The sequence below is a fragment of the Mus musculus genome, chromosome 5 (genome assembly GCF_000001635.26).
Source record: "Mus musculus strain C57BL/6J chromosome 5, GRCm38.p6 C57BL/6J".
NCBI lineage: Eukaryota > Metazoa > Chordata > Mammalia > Rodentia > Muridae > Mus > Mus musculus.
Genome location: NC_000071.6, coordinates 97,130,337 through 97,154,835, shown reverse-complemented (window position 1 = coordinate 97,154,835; position 24,499 = coordinate 97,130,337). Strand labels below are relative to the sequence as shown.

General features: G+C 40.5%; 1 long non-coding RNA gene across 1 annotated transcript; it reads right to left on the bottom strand.

The window, feature by feature from the left end:
- Window positions 1–4,986: 4,986 nt before the first annotated feature.
- Window positions 4,987–23,062, bottom strand: Gm33609. Its single transcript, XR_003955944.1, has 9 exons — window positions 22,980–23,062; window positions 21,105–21,225; window positions 19,232–19,316; window positions 18,551–18,963; window positions 13,469–13,529; window positions 9,099–11,763; window positions 8,041–8,091; window positions 7,091–7,779; window positions 4,987–6,512 (listed from the first exon to the last, which is right to left on the bottom strand). It is a non-coding gene; the product is annotated as a predicted gene, 33609 (long non-coding RNA).
- Between the last annotated feature and the right edge of the window lie 1,437 nt (window positions 23,063–24,499).

Here is a 24,499-nt window from a genome sequence, read left to right as displayed (position 1 = left end):
TTTGAATTCTGATCTATCAAGAAAATTGTCCAGCTCTTTGCTTTCTCCCTGTCTAGAGAATACAAAGGATTAGATGGCTATGATAACATTTGTCAACAAGACTCTTAACAATGAAACAAGTATGCTAAATACTATGAGATGACTCTGGGTTGATTTTGAAGTGAAAATATACTCTTAGTTATGAAGACAGCTAGGAAAGCTGGTTACCAATGTTTGCTCTTGAAACTTACGTAAAGGTGTTTACCTTTCTGAGACAGATCGCCTTATTTAATGTAAGAGTTCCCAGTTCTATCTATTTTGCTAAAATGTTCATAATTCCATTTGCCTTCAGAGCTAAGTAAAGTTACATGGTATATATGTGCCACATTGACATTACCTGTTCTGTTGAGGGGCACCAAGGTGGCTCAATTTCCCTGGTATTATGTATAGAGCAGCAGTAAGCATGAATGTGACAGTGTCTCTGTGGTAGGAAATAATGTCCTTTTGGTTCAGGAGTAATGATGTAGCTGGAAGATTCTCAGGAACTTCCATTTTGATTCCCATAGTGGTTGTACTAGTTTGCCTTCCTGCCTGCGGAGGATAAGCCGTCGTCTCTCACCTGCGTCTGTTGTCGTGTGTTTTCTTAGCCGCATACATCTATCTTAACAGAGATGTGTGAGAATTTCAGAGTGGTTTTTATTTGCGTTTCTCTGATTTTTGAAGGATGTTGAACATTTTTAAAAAAATGTGTATTGGATGTTTTTGCTTCTTTTGTTGAGAGCTGTCTGTTCATTAGTCCATTTGCCTCATCCTAACGTGTAAGGTTTGTCTGTGAATGGGGGAGGTTGTGAGAGTGGAAATAACTACAAAACTAGATAGGATTCCCCGAGGGGGCGAAAACAGATGTGGGAGCATGAGGAGGGCTTCCGAAAGGTCTCGCGTGGCTTGAAAAGTGGAAAAGAGGCTAGTCAGGGAGGCGCTTGCTGAGGAGGTTGGGCTCAGATGAGGGAAGAGAGAAACAACCAACTTTGCTTGAAAATTCTGTCATGAATCCTAATTATTCATAATATAATAATACTTCACTTCAGTAAGTGACGAAAGAGCTGGGGTTCACGTCTGCGCTTTCCCTTACTCCGACTCTCCCATGTCCCAGGGCACCAAACAGCCCAGCAAGCAGCTAACGGCACGTGTGTAGCCAAAGAGAGATTTGTGTGGTGTCTTATCAGGATCAGTAAATGGCGGAGGAAGGAAGACTGGCAATTAGTGAAAGGATGGTACCTTGAAGGGCGGACTGACTCCCCATGACTGGGCTAAGTCCACCCCTACAGCTCTGAACTATGAAATGTTTAGCCCCTGGACAGCGATGGTGTACTGGGCATGCTGATCAATGCTCACGTAAGGCAAGGGTGAATTGTTCCACACCTAAGAGAATTTTTTTTTGCCTCTTCTGACAAATGAGATTTCCATAGGGATAAGCACAAACTCACATATTCATCAAGCATGCCCCGTGCCACCACTGCTGGATATTGAGGGAGATCATGCCCGTTAGAGCTGGTATGCTCGTAACCAAGCCCCAGTGTACCTGTTCCTATAGCAAACCCTCACCTCCCTCTTCTTCCCTCTCACTTGACAAGGGAGGGAAGGTTATGTATCAGACTGACGGCTTTAGAGGGAAACATTAGCTTCGTGGCTTAGCCACTTTCTACTCGCCATCCTCTCAAGTACAACTATGCCTTATTAAAGTCCTGAAATCCCAGCACCCCACTCTAAGGATGCAGGGAGTTCGAGGGGAATTTACCAAGTGCTGAATAAAGCAGCCTCACGGTTGATACTCACTGAGCACTGAGGACTGACAAGCAGGCAACGCATCCATATTTTGCTACTAGGGCAAGAGAAACATAACTATGTGTCCAGTGCCATGAAGAATAAGTAGGAACACCAGACTCAAATCCAGGTCTGCCTAAATGAGTCACTACATCCCCTGCCTTATTCCTTCACTAAGATAAACCGTGTGGATACTCCCTGACCCTCAGGAGCTCCAGCTTAGCTAAAAAGACCTCTCTGGTCCTTAAGTCCCTAAATAGCTCCCTTTTCTAACATGATTCTTTTATTTGAAGTGCTTTCTAAACGTCTGACATATCTGAAATATTCTGAGGAAGCTACCTAGCTTCATATTGTTTACAGTAATGAATTTAGAAATTCAGTACTGCCTCCATGTAACAGATACGTGGCATGACTTCAAGAGTACTGGAGAAGAGGGATTTCTATTTAATGGAAATGTTTTTACATTTTTATAAACTTTTATAAACTTGAGCATTTAAATGACAGATTAAAATGCCTTTCAGTGGATTTTATCAATTCTGTGACTTTTTAAATTGTAGAGCTTTTATTTCAAACCACTGATATAATCAAACCAAAATGTTACATGTTCTTCATCTTTAAAACTATAAGAATGACCTTGAACTACACATAAAGGTCACACACATCCAACATAATAATTCTGTTTAATAATTGCTTCACTTTGCAAAGCAACATGTTTTAGCATTCATCCCATCCTCTCATTAAATCCTGATGGCTTCTGTGGATAAACACCATGGCCAAAAGCAACTTGAAGAAAAAATGGTTTATCTCGTCTTACTCTTCCAGGTCACAGACTGTTGTTGGGGGGAGTCAGGCTGGCAACTGAAGTAAAAAGATGGCTGCATGCATCTTACTGGCTCCCTCACTAGCTCCTGCTCAGCCAGCTTTCCTGTACAATCAAGACCCACCTGCCTAGGGATTGAGCTACCCCAGGCCCTCCCACATCAACCACCAATCAAGATAATTCCTCACAAACATGAGGCTAATCTGATCAAGGCCACTCTTCAATTGAGGTTCCCCCTACTTGGGTCACTCTAAGATCTTTTCAAGTTGACAATTAAAAAGTATCCAGTATAATAACTTTGAAAAAAGTAACATAATTTCCCTCTTCTTCTAGTACAAACACTGGCATTCGGTGACTTTTAACACTGAGCTGAGTATTATATGTAACAATTGAGTATAAACGTAAATACAGCCTGGATACTTTCCATCCAACAAGTATACCTGTCTACAGCATGCCCACAGGAAGAAAGAGGCTCTGTCTAGGCATGATGCCACAGTCTGTTATCCTGCTGCTTTGGACACTGAGAGGAGGAGATCTGGAATTCAAGACCAGCTGGGCTACAAGGGGGAACACTGAAGGAGACAGGGCAGAGAGGGGTAAGCAGAGAGGAGGGAAAGAAGGAGATGGGGGGGGGGAGGGTTATTACCACCTTCTGATATTATGTCTCCACTGGCATCTCCTAATCTCCTCCCCCTCCCTGAGTAACCACTATGCTGATGCTTCACAGGTCGTGGGTCACAGGTCACAGTTTGGGCATAGGCTGGTACAGGTTTTCAATTTTCTTTATAAGCATGAAAAATGAGGTAAAAGACGACAGTGAACTCACCATGGTTCTGATTCTCCCACCTCCTAGGTTCAGTTCTCATCCCAGCACTGGTCCACATGTGCCCACACTGATACACTTTCCTTCAGTACCCTGGGAAGCAGAGATGTTATTTTCTACGTGGGTGTGTGTCCATTTGTAGTGGCTATTCCTGGTTGTCAGCCTGACTATATCCAGAATGAACTACAATCCAGAGTTGGAGGCTCGTCAGTGATTCTAATCTGGAGGCTGGGAGATAGATATAAGTTTCTGACCTGGATCCGAGCATGGAGATCTTGAGGCATAGTGGCTATGAATTCCAGAAGATTAAGACAGGGAGATCTCTGAGTTCAAGGTCATATGGGATTAAAGGCTTGTTGGCACACACCTTTAATCTGGGTTACACCTTCAGCAGGAGACCTATATGAGGACATTGGAAGAAGGAAGGCTTACTCTCTCCTTTGTTGCTTGCCTTGTGGGACTGAGCAACTGCTAGATCCTTGGACTTCCATTTACAGCTGCTGCTGACCAGCAGCATTGTTGGGAGTTGGATTGCAGACTGTAAGTCATCAACAAACTCCTTTACTATATAGAGACTACACATAAGTTCTGTGACTCCAGAGAACCCTGACTAATACACCATTTAATACTAAATGGCAGATGCAACACTAGCAAGATTTTGCTGAAAGGACCCAGATATAGCTCTCTCTTGTGAGACTATGCCGGGGCCTAGCAAACACAGAAGTGGATGATCACAGTCAGCTATTGGATGGGTCACACGGCCCCTAATGGAGGAGCTAGAGAAATTACCCAAGGAGCTAAAGGGAACTGCAACCCTATAGGTGGAACAACAATATGAACTAACCAGTACCTGGGAGCTCTTGTCTTTAGCTGCATATGTATCAAAAGATGGCCTAGTCGGCCATCACTGCAAAGAGAGGCCCATTGGACTTGAAAACTTTATATGCCCCAGTACAGGGGAACGCCAGGGCCAAAAAGGGGGAGTGGGTGGGTAGGGGATTGGGGGAGTGGGTATGGGGAACCTTTGGGATAGCATTGAAAATGTAAACGAGGAAAATACCTAATTTAAAAAAAAAAAGAATCTGCTAAGAAGCAGAAACAGACTCATTTATTGTGGGATCAGGATGTACTTTTATACCCTCTACCCATGTCCCATTAGTCTATGACATCTCCCTCCCTGTGTCTGGTACCATCCACTTAGTTGTTCTGGTCATGCACTGCAAAAAGCAGATTTCAAGTTTGCTAAATGTGAGAGTAGAATTTCTGTTTTTGACAGCTGAGTTTATATTATTATATAAACAGTTGAACTGACTGTTTCATATTCAGATGAAAATTCACAATAAGATTAAACTACAAATTGAACTTAAAAGTAATTTTATATAATTTTATTTAAGTTTTAAATATTTTATTTTTATTAATATGTATGTATGAGAATGTATATCACAGATTTTCATGTGACTTCTCCCTCTAAAGAGTGAATCAGACTTCAATATAATATAGTGTTTAAAAAAAATGGCAGATGCAATGGTCAACCTGAATATGAGTTTCCAAAATAGCATTTATTTTTTAGTTTTGTCAATTTTGTTGAACCTACTGATAGCAACAAAACACATGTCTGCAGGCATAACGATGGTATAGTTGATAATCCCGACAGCCAACACCACTTCTGGCTGCTCACTCCACACTGCTTATTGGGAAAGAATCTCATCCTTAAAAAGACAGGAAAGAAAACTCCAAGTTCTGGACAATTTTCAGTCCCTGTGTCCCACCATTAAATATTATATTTACATCAGCTTCAATGCAACATAATACTGTTTATTTGAGTCCTGATGAAATAGTTCAGATATTATGTAAATGGGGGGGACTCAGAGACAATGGCTGCTAAAGGAACAAAGACAGTGGACCACCACCAGGCATTGGATAATGAAGTTAGCAGTCCCTAGAAAGAAACTACACATATATTTTCAAAGAAGGAAGCAAGAAGTAACATGAGTCAATATTTCTTTTAGGCCTTTCTTTGTTTTTCTCTTTGACTTGAAGAAAAAGAATGTGTCACATGCTGTTACCTTTGTAAAGTTGTTACATGGCAACTTCCACTACCATATGAGAGCAAGTCAGTGTGGCCCAACAGTCGCCATGAAAAGACATTGTTTAAATGTACAGCAATTATGATTCAGACCCCCAGGATTTTGGCCCACAGATAGAATGTATAGTAGCTGTGATATTTTTAGAGAGAAAATTGGTAGATATTCTGCTAATACAGTTACTTCATTTACCCACAGATAATGAGCCTATCGTGGCTGAAGACTCCTACAACGGTGTAGAAAACACTCTCACCCTTAAAGAGGCAGGAAAGGAAGCACATTAGCAGGTGACTATAAAATTTTAAAAGTAAAAACAATTTGCGATTGAGGTCATGTCAAAACACTATTCCCACGGCTCCCTGAATTATTCAGAAATATAATGAAATTTCAGAAAACATCAGATGCTGCAGGTACACGAAGATAATTTTGTTTTTATAACCAATTTCGGGCAGATAAATACTAGAATCCTTTCCAATTTCTCCCCTATGAAACTGAGGTGTCACCAAGATTTACAGCCTCCTCAAGTTCCCTCTTCACAGGGACATTCATTTACATAAACAGATAATCCTAGATAAAAATTTCCATTAGACAAAGGTGAAATGGATCAATTTTCTCTGCCAAGACAAATCTTAAATCTTGAACAGATAGGGTCATTATTACACCAGCCCTATTTCAGAAATAATGTATTTTTTTAAAAAATCGGCCGATAGCAGCCATTTCCAGCTTTCCAATTATCTTTAAGAAAAGCTTATTCTGTGCACAATAAAGCACATTACTGCACAATATGATACAGTCCATAAAGATCACAATGTTTTATGAAAGGTTAAGGAAAGCTCAGCACATTTAGGGGAATGTCATAACCCGAAAAGTCTTTCAAGACTTAGGTGAAGCTGAGGGCGCGTTGTGCACGCAGAGCTGGGTGAGGCACCTTAGGCAAAGGAGAAGCGGGTGCCAGGATGGTCACGTTGTGAACCCTGGATTCCTACAGAGAGAATGGGGTAGAGAATCAAAAGAAATAGCTCTCCAATTGATGAGCACACCCAAATCCACCTTCCTGAGAACTCGTGCTGGCAGGAAGGCAACTCTATTGTCTTGGCACCCAGTGGTCTGCTTCTTCCTTTGCTTATCAAGCAACTTCTCCACATGCATTTTTGCAAATATTAATAAGACTATGGAGAGCTGAGGAAGGTCTCAGTTTTCCTTCATGCTCTGTAAAAGGCTCCAGTCATGCTTAAGTGACTAAGAAGGCGTGTAGCCAATGATACTCTTGTAATGTTGTGAAAGAAGTGAAAATCCTTGAACCTATGAAATAAAAAATAAGAGCATGGGAGATCTATATCTTATGTCATAATAACCAATCACTGCTCAAGACAGCTTCTGGGACCGACACTTCTTCATCAGGTTCAGAGAGTAAGAGTTCTTCCTCTATCGTTTTGAAAGAATGCACCGAGTTATAATTGAGATAAAGAAACATTTAATCCATCTCTCGTTATCCAGGGTTGGCTGAGATACTTAATCACCAACTCTACCACTTTATCCAGGGTTGCCTGAGATACTCACCCACCACCCGTCATGGTCCAGGAGGGGGAAATGTCTGCATCTTCTAGAAGCTTTGAAAGAGGGAGTAATGTTAAAGGATAATCTATCCATAAATATTAGTTTAAAAATAAAATACATTTCAAAACAATCTTTTAAATCAAGTAACTAAAAGCAGATTGCCTACCCTTGGCATATCTGAGTCCAGTTAGATACTTAAGTTTAAATTTTAAATCTTTATTTGCTGAAAATTTACAGTCGAGTGAAATACTCTAATTGGATAGATCATCTGGGAGAAGCCAGAGGTGGACCACAGAAACAGTTACTCTGTTCCACATTTCCCAAATGCAAGTTTCTTATATAGTGAACCAGAATAAGGATGGAGGAAGTTGACACTCACTGGTCATTGAGATGATATATATTCACATTGTTTAAATGAACGAGATTTAGATTACTTGCTCATGAGGTTCTGGGGCTATACCAATTAGACCACACAGAGGCAAATCTTATCTGGGCTGGACGTCTTCACATTTCAGTAAAGACAGAAAACTTATCTCAGCTTCCCTTCTAAAGCTGCCCATCCTTGGCAGGCTTTGAGTATAGCCATCCAGGCTGGGAGTGTGTGGCCAGTAACATCAACAGAAGTAGAAGTCCAAGGGCAGCGAGGTCTTGTTTATGAAGCTCTTCCATGCTAGGGTCCTCTCTGCACAAGCCTAGAAAATAAGAAAGTCAAGAGGACATTCAGGAAAAATTTCTTAATAGTGTACATTTATCTGGTTATGAGAAAAATACTTAATAAGGACAGAAAATAAGTCTTCAATTGTGTGATAAGAAGGGAAAATGGTTATTACATGCTTAAACTTAACACAGCAGACACTTTGAAATTTTGATAAGTAACTACAGTGAGAAATGAGTCAAGAGTAGGGATTGCTGGAGATAAACTCTGAGCAAAACGGGGAGAGAAAGGTGCATACCAGGAAGATAGATGACAAAGGAGGAGGTGAGGCCAGAGGAAGGGCAGGAAGCTGTAATGTACACAAAGTGACTTTCAGTTCTTTTACTTAAATTCACAACACACTCACCAAATGTTTGATGCAAACAAGCACTTAGTGGGTATGCAGAAATCAGGGGAGCAGGACATTAAATTGAAGGGATACAGAGATTCTGCCTACAAAGACTGGAACAGAATGTCAGTATACTGTTAGTGACATCAACAGAAGTCTTCATGGTGTGTAGAAGTCCAAGGGTAGGAAGGTCAGGCCTGGTGGCAACCTGACCTGTCAAAGTAAGACATGTGTTGAGTGTCTATATATGACTTCTAACTTACTTTTGGTTTTTTCAGAGGATCTCAATAAGAAGTCAAGAAGCAAACTGTGGTATTGTCTTACAAGCACACTTTTCTGAGTGAAGTACACCTTAAATGTCATTTTAACTTTTTATGTGCACGTAAATAGCTATTATTTCTGTTGCTGGAATATTAGTTATAACATCTAATGATGTGAAGATTGTCGCCTTATAAAACTCACAGCTGGGTAGCTACATGGCTCAAGGCAAAAGCTTATTTCAAAACCCATTGCTTTAGGAGGCAAATGTTTATTAAAACATATATCTATTAAAAATATATGATGCATCATTGAGCATTCTCTGTGTTGCTGTGCCAACCAGCATTTCCAGCAAGGCTTTTTGAGTTGATACCTGAAAACCTGGCAAGGTCCATGGGCCATCAAAAAATAAATAAATCCCAACGACCAGAAAGTAAGTCACAATAGGTGCCTGCACAACAGCCCATAAACTTGTGTTTATATGGGCTGGGGGGCGGGGGGGCTGCCGCTGCCAAATTATTTCCAGCCTTGTGGGGTAGTGGCTGTTCAAAAGGAAGAACTGCTTGATCTCCTTGTAACAGAAGTTCTATGAATTAATAATAAAGATACAGTAGGTGTGGCTGGTAGCTGTAAAATATGTCTGTGAAGATGGGAGAGAAAGGAGAGACTAGCAACTGAACTCATAAGGACTTGAGTAAACGTGTACTGACCCTCGAAAATAAGCTGTAATTCCCCTTTGGAGGGTCTCATGGTGTTGCTTAAGGTATGGGTGATAATATATTTTTGTTTGGTGTTAAATGCCTTCAATCCCAGGATTCAGATCTTGCACTTTAGGTCAGCCTAAATAAATGATAAATAAATAAATAAATAAATAAACTAACAAACTACTTAGCTTGGCATGTTAATGTCCACTATGCCTAACCTGAGGCAGGAGGATTGAGGGTTTGAGGCTAACCTGGATGTGGTGATTTAAATGGGAACAACCTTCACCGGCTTATATGTTAGAATACTTGATCACCAGTTGTACTGGCTGCTTTTGTGTATCAACTTGACACAAGCTGGAGTTATCACAGAGAAAGGAGCCTCCCTTGAGAAAATGCCTCCATGAGATCCAGCTGTAAGGCATTTCCCCAATTAGTGATCAAGGGTGGGGGGGCCCAGCCCATTGTGGGTGGTGCCATCCCTAGGCTGATAGTCTCGGGTTCAATAATTAAAGCAAGCTGAGCAAGCCAGGGAAAGCAAGCCAGTAAGTAACATCCCTCCATGGCCTCTGCATCAGCTCCTGCTTCTTGACCTGTTTGAGTTCCAGTCCTGACTTTCTTTGGTGATGAACAGCAATGTGGAAGTGTAAGCTGAATAAACTCTTCTCTCTCTCCAACTTGCTTCTTGGTCATGATGTTGGTGCAGGAATAGAGTCCCTGACTAAGACACCAGTTAATGGAATTGTTTAGGAAGAACTAGGAGGGCTTAAATGAAAGAGATGATTCACTGCAGAGGGTGGGGGCAGCAACATTGAGAGTTCAAGAGCTCATGTCCTTCCCAAGAGCTCTCTGCCTCCTCCTTGTGGATCAGCCACTGCTCCAGTGCCATGGCTGCCTGCCTGCTGCCATGCTCCCTGCCACGATGGTCACAGACTCATCCTCTGAAACTGTAAACCAGCACAAATAAACTTTCTTCAATAAGTTGCCTTGGTTATGGTGTCTTCACAGCAATAGCAAAATAACTAAGACACTGGGAAACACAGCAAGACTTGGTCTCAAGAAAACAAAGGATGTTTTCAAGATTGTTTAACCTATAGATTTTCAATAATCTCAAATAAATTGCTGACAAAGATATATATTTAGTCTAGACCCAGAAGTTTCATAGACATATGACATACGGAATCAAAATCTTTTTAATTGTGTTTATTTTTCCTTCTACCATCCAACTTCACACAATTATCTTAACACTATTTTAATCAGGCAAAGCAAAGAAAGGCAGAGATACAAATGTTTAAAGAAGGTGGATGCAACTAGACATGTGGAAATGCTTTTTCAGCATGGTTAAAATTTGAGGTTTAAAATAAGGCTTATTCTATACCTTGGAGTTCATTTCTCTTTGCTGTCACAGGAATATAGAAGCAATGTAAAGAGTGTCTCTAGAAGAATAGTCCAGAGCCTTTCAATTTAACTATGCACTCATTTGTTTGTTTAGCATGTGTACGTGTGTGTGTGTGTGTGTGTGTGTGAGTGTGTGTGTGTGTGTGCACATTTACAGGTGCACATGCAGAGGCCAGAGAAGGCTGTCAGGTTTCCTACTCTACCATCATTTTTACCTTACTTCCTTGAAACAGGGATCTCTCGTTAACCCTAGAACTAGATTGGTGGTCAGTGATCCCCAATAATTCTCCTGTCTCCACTCCTCACTGTGATGAGATTGTATATCTACATAGTCATGTCCAGCTTCTTTTCCAAGGGTGCTAGGGTTAGAACTCAAGACCCCATGTTTATCTAGCAAGCACATTTTTTAAATTTACTTGATTATTTTGTATGTAATGGTGTTTCCTGCATGCATGTATGTATACTGTGTGTGTTGCATAATTTGGGGGTAAATATAAAATAACATGCTTTCTCTGGAGCTTTATCAAGCAACCTTAATGTTCCCTGTCTCTTTCCTCCTCCTCCCACTGTATTGCCCTTCCTCCCTGCTCCCTAGTTGGAGCCCCTTCCTTCTCATTCTGTCTCTCACCTCTTAGCACCTGTACCCTGCTCTTCTAAAATCTTATAGAAATTTCAGAGGGAACGTCCATCTCCTTACTTTTTCTGGATTCTCGAGGCTTTCCACTGCCCTAGCTTATGGCTCCATCCTCCCACTTCAAAGTCACCAGTGTGGCATCTTCAAACATTTCTCTTCATTTTGATGATTTCCTTACTCCAAATCTCCAGCTTCCCTCGAACAGCAACTCTGGTCAGTATACTTGGCCCACTGGCAAATTCAGGGTAACCTCCCTTCTCAGCTTCCTTGACGTTATCACTATCTGACAAGTATCTCTTGTCTTATGTTGAACTTCTTCAAAGCCTTAAGCATGGATGTGTTGGGGAGGTCCATTTTCAATCTGCTTTTAAAAGCTATTCAGTTTTCCACAGAAATGAGATATAATTATCCAAAATCTATAGAACGAATTCTGAAGTTCTGGTTACAACCCACCTCATTGATGCTGGTCCGGGATCTCTCTGTGGAGTTGCAACTGAATAATCACTCACTACTGTGCAATAAGGCTTACCCATCTGACGGCCTGAGTTCTTTTAACTCAGCTGAGCACCTTACACCTTCAGTGAATCCATGTGTAAGGGAATCCTCTCCTCAGTTTCAGTGGTGACAAGTTCAGATCACAGCCTGCTTTGCAGAAGGACAAAAACAAAACACCCTTGTGACCATGAGCACAGTACACACCATTTTGGGGCATAATTCAAGACCAAAGCATGTGACGTCGTAGGGTGTTATTACTTGATGAGCTCTTGGAGGAGGGGTCTGTTTGATGAATGCTTTCTCAGTGAGAAGTCTAGGCAGCAGAAGGATTGAGTCTACTGCACGACCCTCTCTGCCACAAGCCTGTGATGTCATCTCTTAACCTGCTATAGAGCCTTGGAGAAAGGATGGACTCAGAAAGGACGGAAAGCAGAGAAGCAGGGAAAGGAGAAAATGGAAAACCGTAAAATGATTTGGGCATCTAGTACATGCCAGATTACATAAGATGCTCTCTGGCTAGTATACTATGCCATCTTTAAAACTAATATGCCCTAAGTGATGTAGGGGTAATGACAACATTTTAACAAGGTTCAAAAAACCTGATAAATCCTCCTAGGTTGAGACAATGGATACGATCATCTCCTGGTTTACGGGGCTAAGGGTTAAGATGGATGAAAATTATGTATAATTGAAATCATTAATACATTAATCCAAAACCTGATATCAAATACAAACACATTTGCTTAGAATTATAACTAATATTTAGGGACACATTTACCACTCCACAGATGTCCCCGAATGTAAAAATAACCCTCGTGAAACTCATTAGGAACACTAACTACCACATGTGCTGCTTGGTGAGAAACTGCTAAAGTCTGCTAATAAATAGCCTCACTTCTATTTGTTCCCTGGTTAATCTCTCACTTTTAAATGTTACTCGGGGACTGAGTTAGAAGGTGTTCTCCATCCTTCTGTCTCATTCTTCCTTTGTATTGTTACTGATTTTTTTTTCGTCCTAATGGTTCCTGAATCTGCAACTATCCTCTTCCATTGCCTTTGTTTATAATGTATTATATTTTATGCTGCCCTTGGTGTCCAATGGGTCAAATACGTTCTTAGGACTAACTTGAGTGTTTACTGGGAGGGTCTGCTAGGTGTAGAAGTTATGTCTGGCTCTACCTCTCAGTTCTATGCTCCCAGAAATAAGACACATACTCAAAACATATTTACAAATACCTTGGGCTCTTGTCTGACTAGAATAATTACTTAAGTTAACTCACTTATTTTAATTAGTATCCTATATGGCTGGTTACCTGGTATGCTCTGATACCACTCATCTGTCTCCTCACATCTTTCCAGGCAAATATTCCTGAGCCCACCTCTATTCTAGAATGCTTTTTCCTCCTGGCTGTCCCACCTCCTATTTCCTGCCTAAGCCATAGACCATAGGTTTTAAATTGATAGGTGATCCATCCATATAATACACAAGATATTCTTTCTACATATAGGTACCAGGCGCCTTTAAGCAATGGAAACCTTAGACATATGAATAGTTGCACTGATCTAGTATAATTTTCATGTTTTGTGAATTTAGTGCTTTTTATATTGATTAAAAAAGAGAAAATAAAAGCTCAACTAGTTCAGCCATGCCCATGGTGAAAGAGAAATGGTCTGTCGATTTAGATTTCCCACAATTCCAACGCCTCTTCTGTTTACTCTCCACAGCCTTTAAAGAAGGACACACTCGCAACATGTGCCCAGAGGATGGATTAAAAGCAAATCTAAATTCAGCAGCCTTTTCCATTACATTACAAAACAGAATATGAAGTATTCTGCACAAAAGTAGACTTACCCCTTCCACAACAACTAAAGGAAACGAAGCCACAAATGTGACTGAAAGCCAAGGAAGACACCTGGGAGGAGTTAAGGGAAGACAGAAATGATGTAATTTACATTATGATCTCAAAAAATTTACAAAATTCTTTTCAAAACTTAACTCCCTGCCATGAGAAGAATCACAAATTTTGATACTTGAAGATGTCTGGAGATGTGTTTCACAAATTCCCAAAACACGTTTTTCTTCCCCCCATCACTATGCGTGCTATAAATTCACATCCCTGTGCACATGCACACACATGCACACATGTGCACATACACACACACAACACAGTCTTTTTCCATTACTTTGATAGGAAAGTCTTCACAAACTCTCTGGTCTGGGTTTCATCTTAGCTGTCCTCATTTCCCTTGAGTCTCTTGCCACCAGCCAACTGACTCATCCCATTGACAGAGCAGAATATGGCTTATGCTTCAGATTCTAAAGCCTGTCCTCCTCACTTCAGACGCCAGCTCTTCTCTCTTACTCTATTTAGGGTTCTGATCAAGCTTTCTGACCTTTCCTCTTCTCACTCGAAAACAAACGTTTCAGGGCTGAAAAGATGGCTCAGCAATCGTGAGTGCTACTGTCTTGCAGAGGATCCGGGTTCAGTTCCCAGCACCCAAATGGCAGCCTCCCACCACCTGGACCCTATTCTGACCTCTGCAAGCTCCTGCATGCATACACTCACACACACCCATAAAATATTAAATAATTTAAAATTTTAAGGCAGCATATGAGAGTGCCCTCCTTTTATGACATTTGAATTGAATGTATACAATACACGTGAAGCACTAGGGATGTGTCTGGGATGTAATGGGATCTCTACAGGTGTTTGCTATCAGGAAGTCTTCTCTTGTCTGCTATTCAGTTTTAACTACCTATGGCCAACTATAGTATGCAAATGTTAAATAGAAAGTTCCATAAATAGACCTTTGAGCAGTATACCATTCTAGGGAGTATAATGAAATCTCATGACACCTTCCTAAACCAAGAAGTCGGTGTTGAGCAGAGCCACACTATATATGCTATTGCTTGATTAGGCTTGAAGTAGACTTCTTGGTTAACAAGTGGATTGTTGAGGTATCATAGTGCCCTGTATTCAAATAATTATTACTTGACCAAAGACCCCAAAGCACAAGACTTGTGATGAGGGGGAGGCATGAGAGTATAACATGTATGCATACATGGTGTGACAGGAGATCCAGAGCACAGGAGAAAGAGCACATACTGTATTTAAAACTAGGACTTGCAGAGATGAGGAGAGATACAGTAAACCCTCAGAGTGGACAGGGCTAGACTTACAGTGATAGAACTCCAGCAGATGCTAACAAATCCTGATGGATGATGGAGAGACTGTTGTCGGTCCTGTGCATGCAGTCAGCAAAAGCTTGCTACAGAACACTAATGAGCAAAGAACTTCGTGGAAAAACAAATCCAGTTGATCCGTCATCCATCCTTCCTATGTGTTTAATGAAGTACTAATCAGTGGGTGGCATGTAGTTACCCAAAGGCAGGGAAGTTTTACTCTGTAGTAACAATGTGTGGTGCTCACAACTGGGGCGGTAATACTACAAATTCCTCCAAGAGTAACTTTAAGTAAAATAAGAACATGTGGGGTCATATGGAGCTGCAGAATGAGCACTGAGCAAGCCTCAGTTTGTAATAATATAGTTCCCAAAGCAAACAAACAAACAAAAAGAAAAAAGAAAAAAAAACAGTGTGTCCATGCAACTTAAACCTAGACTAATAGTCAAGATGACTTACAGGAATAAATGCAAGCTGCAGGTTCCAGCAATTCAAACACATCAAAAATGTGTGGCATAAAGTCAGATTTTCTCAGGCATAGAAGATAGTAAGAAAATATAAGTTATAATGATAAAATAGAGCATTAATTTAAAATAACAACACCAACAATGGGTGTGATCCACAGATACGGACAGTGTAAGAGTCACTGTAAGCATGCTCCGTGTGCTTACAACATCAAGTAGAAGCATAGCTAACATAAAAAGATACAAATAATACTTTTGGAGATGAAACGTAACATGTGGATAAAACCCCAGAGAGGATTGGCCAGTTACACATATCAAGAAAAATATACTAGTGAGCTGAAAGTTACAGACATTATCCAAAATGAAAATTTGGAGATTTTTTTAAAAAATATAAACTAAACACCTATGGAGCAACTATAAACTGTCTACTATATGTGATATAAAATTCACAAGCAACAAGTGCCCCAAAACAGAGGAAATGTTTGAAGAAACTGTGGCAAAGATTTCCTAAATTTGATTAAATTAAAAAAAAAGCAGTACTCTTATAGATCCAAGAAGAACATAGATACCATAAATAACCCTATTAAGAAACTAAAATTATAATTTGAACCCATTCTTTCAACAACATCTCAGACGCAGATGATTTTATTAGAGAATTCAATAAAGCAATTAAGAAAGAAATATTGCTAGCTCAGACCAGGCAAAATGTGTCCATTGGTGCAATAGTCACAAGGCTTATGAAGATAACCAACTGCTTTCTCATCAGAGCTGAGGCCCACCCCACAGGTGGGAATTTCTGCTTGGCACCTTAAACTGATCAGAAGCCCATGGATAACTGGGCCAGTGAGCTGGTTCAACCAGTAATGGGGCTTGTGGCCAAACATTACAACCTGATTTTTAAAATGAGTATATAAAGTACTTGATAAAATCTGATATCTATCCTTGATAAATCTGATTCGGCTGAGATTTCAAAAGAATTTTCTTAACCTGAAAAAAGTCGATCAGTGTAAATGCAAACGGTATATAGGATTCAAAGAGAAACCAGAATGTGACTGATGGCGTAAAGTGTGTCTTCCATTCCCCAAATCCTGAGGTTCCAACCCCAATATCTCAGAACACTTAGAATTAGAACCCTTTAGAGAGAATTACAGGAAAGAAAGGTCAGATTGCTGGGTGATGGTGTAATGTAGCTGAAGTTCTGATAAAGAGAGAGGATGAAGACACAGACCTTGGGGCAACCATGGTGGGGGACACAGTGACAAGACAGACATCTGTCACCTCAAGAGGAAAAACCCAGATGACACCTTGGCTCTGGCTCTCATTTCCAAGTATGTGAGAAAATGAATTTCTTTTGCTTAGTCTACATGGCCTGAGGTATTTGTTTATAGCAGTCTTGGGAAAGTAATACAGCCAGTTAAGCCTGAGTGGTGCCATTTAAAATGAAAATAAATGTATAATTCTCTACAAACATACACAGTATATTTACTTATATTAGCTGAATATAAATGAAAATAAATAATGCACCTGAAAAGGTACAGAAAACGCATGTAACAAAATCCAGTACCTATTCATAATTACAAATTCTTAAGCATGACAAAAAAAAATACCTTCAATCTGAAAGATAACCTATGACAATCCATAACTCACATCATCATAAGCCGGAAAATACTAAACGCCTTCCATAAAGCAGTGTCAGAGACTGCAGACAGAGAGGAGGACCTCTTCATGTTCTCTATTCCACGAGAGAGAGAGAGAGAGAGAGAGAGAGAGAGAGAGAGAGAAGCAACTGCAAGGCATCCACCAGAGCTGGAGAGACAGCTCAGTCCTCAGTCGTTAGGGCCACGGTTTGCTATTGCAGAAAACCTGGCTCAGTTCTCAGCACCCACATGGTAGCTCACAACTGCCTATGACTCCTGTTCCGTGGAATTCCGTGCTCTCTTCTGACCTCCAAAGACGCTCACACACCAGGTGCACCGACCTACATGCAGACAAAGCATCCATACATATAAAGTGACATGCAAAATTTAAAAAAGACATCACTAGAGAGAAGAAAAAAACAACAACAAACACCATGATTATCTACATAGTCTAATACTTCACTGACCATTCTCTACACATTAAAACAAACACAACTGAGATAATAGGATATAACACTGCAGGCTATAAACTCAACTAAGATAATAGATGTCACAGAGCACGGGCTGCAAACTCAGCATACAAAACTCAGTTGCGTTTCTATATAGAATTTACAAACAGTCAAGCAACTGAAGTTATAAGTCAGTACCATGTGTCATACCACAAACCCCACGAACACCGGTATCAGTTCTACTGAAAGCTATGTGAGCCTTCTGTGGTGAAAAGTGCAAGATGCTTAGGATACAATTACAGCTTGAATATGTGCGGAGGTAAAACAGGTAAATGACCAGCAGCTGTTAAGCATTTTCCCAAATCTATGTATCCAGTACAAACCACATCAAAACCCCAGCTCCTTTTCAGGGAGAAACTGACAAACTAGTTCTAAAATGTTTATGAAAATATAAAGCATCTAAAATGAAATCCGCTATGATCCCTACACTCCCCACTGAGAACTGCCTCTATGAAAAAGGGTGGAAAAGAAATTATCCTATTATAATAAATACCAGCTTATTCCAATCTTTAATTTAAAATGTGCAAGTGCTACATAGAATAGCCTTAGATATATCATAATACTGCCGATAATGGAATTTTAGTAAGTTGCTTATTAGATAAATTTCATACTAACTAAAATAGTATCCTGTATATTTACTATATGCAATATACTATATCAGGCAATCTGGGCACAATAGAGCCCACAAATCTCATGATCCATTTTGTAGTTTGTGTTATTGAAAATGTGACACACAGATATGATTGGTCTGGGGAGACAGCTCAGCCAGTGAAATGTTTGATCCACAACCTGAAGACCTGCAATTGATCCACAGAGCCTGTGTAAAGTATCTGGGTGAGTGGCACACCCTGGTAACCCTAGTGCTGGGCGGCAGAGCCAGGGAATCCTTGGGGTCTCTCTGGCCTGGCAAACTCGTCCCATTGTCAAGTTCCAGGACAAATGAGAGACCTTGTCTCAAAAGCCAAGGGGTATGGCTACAGAAGAATTACACTCAAGGTTATTCTCTGGTCTACACAGGCACACATATACAGGCATATATGCATTCACAGTCAGATACACACAGAGTCTTAGTTAGAATTTCTACTGGTGTGATAAGACCTGACCATGACCATAAAAAGGGAGAGGGGAACGCTTGCTTACCTGCTTTACACTTCCACTCCATGATTCAGCATCACAAGAAGTTGGGCAGGAACTCAAGGTGAAAGACAATGAGTCAAGGAGGAATGGAGAGCCATACAGAATGATCTGTTGCCAATGCTGGACACTCACTGCTTCCGAATAAGCTATAAAAAGCACAGGTCACTTGACAGAAGTATCTGCTGGGCCATTCAAGGCTTCTCCAAATAAGCTATGTAGTTCTGTGGTTGGGATAGCGCGTGAGCAGCAGAAGAGGAAGGGGTGTTTACTTTCTCCCACCCACCTTCTGCTTCCTATGATCAGAGATTAATCCAGGACAATGCAGCACACTCCTGAGTTGAGTCATTAGCTCTTTCGGTGGTGGATAAGACTCTAGGTACCACATACAGCTGTGGGCTTCATGTGAACTGCAAAGGCTATGAGTATCATAGGTTCTGTGTTAGAGCTGGTGGTAAGCCACAATGACAGCTTGGGATGAGAAACTAACATGACAAAGGGAAACTGAGGCAGGCTCTAAGATCTGCCTCGCATGCTAACAACTTCTGTAAAAGAGACATTTAGTTAAAGTGTATTCGTTGAGGTTTTGCCAGTAGTCTACACAGTAAACAATTGCTAAACCTCAGAAGTTTCAAAGAAACAAACAAACAAACAAACAAACAGAATACCCATCTATTTCTCTCTCACCTGTCTGCAGGTCAGTAATAAGTTGGCAGAGCTCAACTAGTCCCAGACTGGCACAGATTCAAGCTGGTTTCTTGTATCTGGGTTTCTGAAACTCAAGCAAAAAGAACTCTGGCTAACAGTGGCATGCTGCAGTCACGGCAGATGGCAGAAATATAAGAGAGGCCAAAGAAAACAGCCATGCCTCTTAAAGCCTTAGTTCAGAACTGACACATTACCATATATATATATACAACTCAAAACTGTCACTTATTTTCTCTAAAAAGCCTCTCTGTTCTAGTACAACTTACTGTTCATTTCTTCTGGATAATCCTTAGTGACTAGTATATAACATAACTGGGGTATTTTTGGCAATTGGTCTCCTATTCGTAGCCTTATTCTGGATCTGTTAAGGCAGCCGTTATTTGGCCATCTCTTCCTCGTGCTAAGACCTGATAATTGAATGCTCGAATGGTGCTTCATTAGCAGCACCAATTGTTCCTGTTAACACAAAGACCGAGGACATTTAGAGACACTCCAAGTGCTGTTCATTCATGAACTAGAAGCAAAAGTTCCTGTGCTCTGGAGACCAAGAATAGCCTAGATGTTCCTTAGCCTTCTACGCACCATGTGTTTAGTTAATTAACACACTCAACTTTTTCCTCTTTTTCCCCTTCTCTCTCTCTCTCTCTCTCTCTCTCTCTCTCTCTCTCTCTCTCTCTCTCTCTCTCTTTCTCTCTCAACTGCTGCCAACATTGCAAAGTCAAAATAGCTGTGGAGGGACAAGCTGTTCTGCCTCGTGCCTCATCAACATTCCCTGTTCAGTGTATCAACACACAGGGAGCACACAGACCCCCATGCTACAACTCCTCAAAAAAAGTCCCCTGGTGGGGATTTTCTTCTGAGGAAAGCATCAGAAGAAAGATGGCACTCTCCTTCATACACAAAGTCACAGCTAGAAGGCATGAATTTAAACTATCACTCATTCCTCGAAAAGACCTTATGCAGGGTCATACACTGAAGACAAGATTAAAACTTGCAAAGGCATTTTCTTTCCAACAGATCAATTTAAAATCATTAGGAGAAGCTCGCTGGGGAGAAACTCAGTGGACTCACACTCTAACTCAAAGCTCCTCAGTCTGTTGGGGAGCATTGTAATTTCAAACAGTGACTGCTGCGATCATCCTGTATCGGGTAGATAAGATGGCTCAGAGGAAGGGTGGTGAGGTGAGATGCTCCAAGCTACTTTATTACAGAACCCAGAGCAGGAAACCAACTTTGCTATTTGAAATGGGGAGAGAGGGGGGGATCACTAAAGGATTCACCTACTCATCTATATTTGGACACATACAAAATTGAAGTGTTTCTCTTACTCGTGTTCTTATTGACTAAATTGATATCTACCTCAATACAAAATGGAATGAAATACCATAAGCCTAAAAGCAGAGTTCACTGATAGAGAAATCTTTCATTCGGGGGACATATATCATCCTTTGTTTAAAAAAAATTAGGGGGGGGGGGTCAGTTTAGAGTAGATTCTGAGAGTTACTTCATACTAGGATTAAAGGAAGGGATGTTTCTGTAGTTTTCAGTCATTATGGAAAGTATTTCCCGCAGACCAGGAGGAACTTTTAAGGAGTAAAGGCACTTTTCGTCACGATTGACAACTTGAATTGGATTATTCCCACCTCCTGGAACTCACATCGTAGAGGGAGAGAACAGACTCCTGATAACTATCCCTTGATCATGGCGTAAGTTCCTTATCCTGGTGTTCCAGCCCCTCGGGCATCAGTGTCTCCTACTAAAACTGAACTGCCTGCCAGAACTGCTACAGGAAAGGGGAAATCCGAAAAACAGATAGCTCTCTAATTCTTAACTCCTTGAGATAATCACTTACCAAGGGAAAGGGTCTTCTTCGGTTGTTCTCATGGTTGGTTGGCGTCAATGATCTGGGCCTGTGAGGTAAATCATGTCAAGAGCTGAGAGCAAATGGAAAGTTTCTCTCCATGGCCTGGAAGCTGAAGAGGAGGTCCTAGTAGTACCATTTCCTTTGGAAGTACACACTCCCCATCCAATGACTTAAAGATCTCTCACTCGGCCCCACCTCCTAAAGGTTCCATTACTTCCCAGTAGCACTCTACTGGGTAAGCCACTACAACACAGTCTCTTAAGCGCCCTGAATCTCTCTGGCAGAGGCATATTTACAGGCTTCAGGACTCGGATGAGCACTTGGAGGCCTCACTTCTCCACTCTGTCTACTAACAGAAACTTTAGCACATCTAAAGGCAGGGCAGTCTGGGAAACATGGCCTTTAGTCACTGTTAGCGAATCTCTTTAACCAGCAGCTTCTTTTCTGAGCTAATGAAACTCATGTGAAGGAAAAATATACAATATATATATATATATATATATATATATATATATATATATATATTAGATATACATAGATACAGATGTAGATTGTTGAATGATAGACTATAGCAGTCGAATAAGAGAACTTCCAAAAACTGACATTAGAAGGATTTTTATATCAGTGTCTCTGCAGTCTGAATGTGAAAAACTACTTCCATTCATATTATGGCCCTAAATCATAAAGGAAATGTACGGTAGCATCATCTTAGCAATAGCAATGTCTGAGCATCTAACATGCGTTAATAAGAAAATCAAAAGCCCAACAAAATAAAAGTTGCCTGTGACGGCAGCTGTTAAGAGAAGCAAGACATTCTCCGCCCAGGATTTCCTAACCTGATGTGGCTTAGATAAATCATCTGAGTTAATCAGCAGTTTGGGCACCAGAATGGAAAGTCTGTCCCCCAATATAGATGATTTGGCTCCCTAGCCAATCCAGAAATCACAAAGAACTGCTAATACCTGTTTAAGCCTATAAGTTAAAAGTTCGTTTATATGAAGCTGGAAGGGTTTTTAAATATCTTTCCCTGGAAGTGTGGGTGTAAATTTTATGTAATAATAGTTGATAACTCAATAATTTCTTGTCATTAACACACTCTATCCAAAGTCAGTGTATATAGTATAGTATTTATGGCTTCAAAGTAGAGGCTTATGAGGGAATGAAAAAGACCCCTTCCTATCCTCTTGTTTCTACTCTCTAGCCTCAAGTTTCCTACAGGGACAATAGTGACATTTTGAACACTAATTCTCTTCACAGGGGCGCTTCTGAAGTTCAGATGGTGGCAAGGCCATATCCCCTCGAAGTCCCTAAGGAAGAGAGTACCCTTGTCTCCTGTCGTCTAGCAGTCTCCAGCAGCTCTTCCTGTTCCTCCACTTACAGAAGCATGTCTCCAACCACTGCCTCCAACTCCACATGGCTTTCCCTCAGTGCACTGGGCCCAATTTTCCAATTGCTTCTTAAGAGTCTGACCTACCTCGGCATGATCTCATCTGAATTTGAATATATCTGGCAAAGACCTCATTTTAAAATGGGGTCACATTCACTGATCCTCGGTGGGCAAAAATTGAGGTGAAGAACATTATTTAACCCAGTGCAGTTTGGGTTAATGGAAGTTAGGTAAACTTGAGTAAAATGCAGTCATGGTTTTTTTTTTTTTTTTTTTTTTTTGCCTGTCTATCTACAGATTAAATTTTGTGCCAATCATAAGCCAATAAAGAAATGTTAATATAGCACCAATGGCTTTGAAATGTTACATTTTAGATCACACAAAATAAACAGCTTCTCTTCCGTCATTCTGAAGAAGATTGCAGTTACCTCAGCTACGTTATACCAGAATATCAACCAAAGAATATAAGCGCCTACCTTTCCACGGGGAAATCTCCAAGTAAACGCATATTTCTAGTGATTCCCATTTTCTTCCATGACATTTAAATAATCACATAAAATTCTGATGGAAAAAAAATGAGGCTTAGTATAGGTTATTATAGCATCCACCTGACTCACTTTTCTATTTTGTTTTCTGGATGGGGAGTGATAATAAGAAAAATAAAACCAAAAAAGACTGAGTCATGATCTCTCAAAATCAGATAGACTAGTTACTGCTAAGCAAGAAGGGCTAAATAGGCCCCTTAACTAGATAGACTAGTAAGTGTTGAGCAAAGGTGATTAACTAGGTCATACCTTAACCAGGTAGACTAGTTAGTATTGAGCAACGAACAGTAACTAGGTTCCTTAACCAGGTAAACTAGTTAGTGTTGAGCAAAGAGGTCTAATTAGGTCCTTTAACCAGATAGACTAGCTAGTGTTGAGTAAAGAGGACTGACTAGGCTCTCTTGGTTCAATGGTGAGCCCAGGAATGTGACCTTATCACTCTGTACCATCTCCACCATCAGACATGTGTGTCTAAGCACCCATGAGCATGAAAAAGGCGGTATCTAACGAGCTACAGGAAGAGGAACTTTGACTTAAAAGAAAACAGCAAAGGACAATGGTTTCCAGAATTCACGTCACCCCATCACTGTTACCCCAGTAAATTGGTGGAAATACAACTCTTGGTAGAGTGCACGTTTCGGTTGGTCATACGAGTATTCTTAGTTTTCTTCCTTTTCTTGGTTCCTGGTGATACCATTGTCTTACCCTAATCAGACAATGTTTCTATCAAAGGAGAGGGAATTTTTTTTAATCCAGGGCTGAATTGTGACTCTGCTGTAAAATACTGTACATATTCATGAGGCCTAAGTTTGTTTTCCAGCACCCAAAAAAGAAATTCTATGCCTTAAGGCTTATATGGAGATCATATCATTTGCCAAGCCCCAGATATGATTATGATAATATTTAAGAAAAATGTATCTTTGAAAGCTGAGTTACACAAAATTTCTCAATCATATTCACTATGTATTTTGTGTTAATCCATCAATCTGGTGGGTTCTTTAAACTGTGACAAATTGAATCAGTTTTTAATACATCCAAAGATAACATCTAGATCAGTTACCACAGTATACTTGTGTAATTAGTCAGACGTGTCCTTAGGACACTAAAATATTTACTAAGAAGCAACTTAAGATAGCCCCCTGTTAGAAGGAGCCCAGCCTCGTGGTTTATTCATCTGTCTACCCACCTGGAAAGTCAACCAGCCAGCCTTACATATTAAGAACCAATTCATGGATGTTTTTCATGTTGAACAATTAGGACTATCCAAAAGAAATTAGCCCTGTCTTCAAGAACTGTATGATATCAGTAATGTCAAATCATTTTATTTAACCAGTATCAGGATAATGGGCACACATTCCCAACATCTCAAGTATGTGTTTACTTACAAATTATGAGAAAGGACAACCAGGAAAATATTCTTGGTGAGCACAATACATATTATATCCTGCACA